This window comes from Mizuhopecten yessoensis, unplaced genomic scaffold (genome assembly GCF_002113885.1).
Source record: "Mizuhopecten yessoensis strain PY_sf001 unplaced genomic scaffold, ASM211388v2 scaffold715079, whole genome shotgun sequence".
Lineage (NCBI taxonomy): Eukaryota > Metazoa > Mollusca > Bivalvia > Pectinida > Pectinidae > Mizuhopecten > Mizuhopecten yessoensis.
Genome location: NW_018479441.1, coordinates 3,195 through 6,887, shown reverse-complemented (window position 1 = coordinate 6,887; position 3,693 = coordinate 3,195). Strand labels below are relative to the sequence as shown.

Sequence of the window (3,693 nt, the reverse complement as noted above, 5' to 3'; positions counted from 1 at the left end):
ATGTGAATGATAAATGTTGAATCAACTAACTCAGCTTTCTGACATATACATCACCTATCTGTATATATTTACATCAAAATTGCTGTAAAAACGGCATACCTCAGGTAAACACATGTCAAAGAAACCAAGACCTCCTCATTAAAAATATAAAACAAATCCCCCCCCCCCCCCCCCCCCAAAATCAAACCAAACTAGAATTCTGCAACGTGGCCGTGTACTAAAAATAACATAAATCAAGATGAATTTTAAAATCTCACTTTATATTTGAGTATGTGGCGACTGATTATGACAATAATTCTGCGCTCTTACCGAGTTTGGCATCATTACAGCTGCACTTAACTGGACCGTCACTATAATAAATCCTCAGCAATACTTTCATTTGCCTCATTCCGGTTGAAAATGACGTGCAACAGATTAATAAATCACAGTGATTCTCACCAATTAGAACTGTTTCTAACCTTTATATTTTAGGCCAACAAAATCAAATTGTCATTTGAATAATCACGGAATTAGATTAGGAAATTGGAGTTGCCAATCATTAAACATGTAGCAACTTCGCAGACATTTTTCAAAGTTCCCAATGGCTCTTCGGAACACTCGAGTTTCTTTCGGAAAAGTTTATAACTCGGGATTATTCCAGCCATTTTAGTATATATTAATGTGTGCTTCCTACAACCAATCTTTTAAAATTTCTGCGTAAATATAATAATTAATATTTAAATATATCAATTATACTTATTGATAATATTTTATATTGGTGTAAGTTATACTTCCTGTTCAAAAATACGAAACTATACGTGCGCAAAGCTAGTTTTACACAGCTCCCGTTTATCGGACTCGACATGAAGCCTTAAAGGGTGGTTACTTGGTCCGATTACCTGCTACAGTTCATCTATTACGCTTTAAATGAGGAAAATGAGTCAAACAGGTGAAAGTCTTAATGATTATGTATATTGAAGTGAAAGCATTTGGTAATTGAGAATATTCTCTTATTTTGTTGCATTTATTTGAAAACGAAAGTAGAACCACGGAATTAGAATAGATCCGTGGTAGAACACTTTACTTGTAATTATCTGTAATACACTTACATTTAGTATCACAAACAGATATTTCACCTGTATTTACTATTACAGACATGTACCATTATAACATTAGCACTGTAGTGCTATTCTTGCGACAAAACATGATAATTGTTAAATTTAATATATGCTTTATCGCAAGAATAGCGTTACAGCTTATGTTATTATGTTACATATGTATATGCGACGTTAAATAAAGCTTTTTGACTCTTGACAGGTATCACATCTGAATTTACTATCACAGACGGGTATAACACTTGTATTTAGTATCACAGACAGATATTACAGTTGTATTTATTATCACAGATAGGTAATACACTTGTATTTATTATCACAGACAGGTTATATATTTGTATTTAGTATCACAGACAGATATAATACTTGTATTTATTATCACAGACAGGTATCACATCTGAATTTACTATCACAGACAGGTGTTACACTTGTATTTAGTATCACAGGCAGATATTACACTTGTATTTAGTACCACAGACAGGTAATGTACTTGTATTTAGTGTCACAGACAGATATTACACTTGTATTTATTATCACAGACAGGTATCACATCTGAATTTACTATCACAGACAGGAGTTACACTTGTATTTAGTATCACAGGCAGATATTACACTTGTATTTAGTACCACAGACAGGTAATGTACTTGTATTTAGTGTCACAGACAGATATTACACTTGTATTTATTATCACAGACAGGTAATATACTTGTATTTAGTATCACAGACAGATATTACACCTGTATTCATTATCGCAGACAGGTATCACATCTGAATTTAGTATCACAGACAGGTATTACACTTGTATTTAGTATCACAGACAGGTATCACATCTGTATTTAGTATCACAGACAGGTATTACACTTGTATTTAGTATCACATACAGATATTACACTTGTATTTATTATCACAGACAGGTAATATACTTGTATTTAGTATCACAGACAGATACTTCACTTGTATTTACTATCACAGACATGTATTATACTTGTATTTAGTATCACAGACAGGTATCACACATGCTAGTACATTGTACTTTAACACACATCTACAGTAGGCAAGTTTACTTCGCTGTACTAAAATACACCTAGCAATAAAACATGCTAATAGCAGTTACAAGAACTAATGGTTTATACACTGTAAACTACTTGTTTTACATCACTGTTTGTTTATATTCTGTATACTATTTGTATCTTTTTAAGGATTAAGTCCTGTACATGGTCTGGCGAGGTAAATGAGATATAAATCCATGGGTCTTGAGACATAATGAGTTATAAAATGCTTCTTCACATCTAACTTTTCTCAAAGCCAATTGAAGGTTATACCCGATCAATTCAACAGAACAGAACTTGTTTTAATTTACATTTAGTATAATCATGATTTTTGTTTTATAATTTCTAAAATATCAGTCTTGTATAAGTGTCTGACTCATTGTGTGGCATCATTAAGTAAGATAAAAAAAACTGTTACCTGGTATGTATAAATTACAACTTTAGAACAATACAATATATAAATACATATATTTCAAGCTGAAACTTTTGAGAAAAAATAGAATCTGAAAGTTATAAGAAGGTATGCATTCTGCACCAATTTTCTGTCTTACTCATACATGTATGCCAACTGTAAAGTTTATAGAAAAATCAACCACAGACCCTTTAGTAGATATATATATATATATATGTTGTAGGACGAGGAATAGTGATAAAGTTAGTGCCGTTGCTGGGGCTCGAACCCACGACCTTTGGCTCTCCAGCCCAATGCTCTACCACTGAGCTAAAAGGAAATTCCCTACAGCTGACACTTGTAAGGCAACCTAATCAATGCACATCTTTTACACATATATATATATATATATTCAGTCCAACTTCAGAACAATGTAAATATTACTCTGTATTACTCTTTAAGTGTATATATATACTGTGTATACCAATCCAAATTATATACGCTGTTTAGTGTATACATTGCACATATTACCTCTCATAATAAACTCTGCAGACAACTACTGTTTACGTACTTAATACTTAGTATGTGTTCTCTATATACATATACTCTGTATATCAACTTTTTACATGAATAACAAGAGGCTGTATATCAACTTTTTACATAAATAACAAGAGGCCTGATCAGGAACAGTTCATCTGAATTTTTTTTATTTCAATTTAAAACCTTTGAAATGGCATACTCTTGATATCAAGTGTATGGGTTCCCTATATAGCTAAAACAAGTCGTTTGAAGTGTTGAAATATTTGACCCCCGTGACCTCAAATATAACTGAAGGTAATTTTTGTAAGCAAACTTTGTCAAGCTCTATCCAAGGGAGCTTAAACAGCCAAATATCATGATTTTAGGAATTTCATTTCTTCAGAAGTCATTTGAATTTGTTTACCTATTTGACATCTGTCACCTTGGCAGTAAGTTTGAAGTTCACTCTTGTATTTCAACCAAATGTACTATGAAGTATGCATCCTTAGACCTGGGAGTTTTAGATGTTATGCAAGAGACCAAAAGGGCCTGTTTCATTCACTTTTAATAGGATGTAGTGAAATATCCTCATTAAAAAATATATTGAAGTTAAGACACTAGGCATAAACTCACATTGTT

General features: G+C 32.3%; 1 non-coding gene across 1 annotated transcript; it reads right to left on the bottom strand.

The window, feature by feature from the left end:
* Window positions 1-2,802: 2,802 nt before the first annotated feature.
* On the bottom strand, window positions 2,803-2,875 carry Trnas-gga. The gene has a single exon. It is a non-coding gene; the product is annotated as a tRNA-Ser (tRNA).
* Window positions 2,876-3,693: the final 818 nt, after the last annotated feature.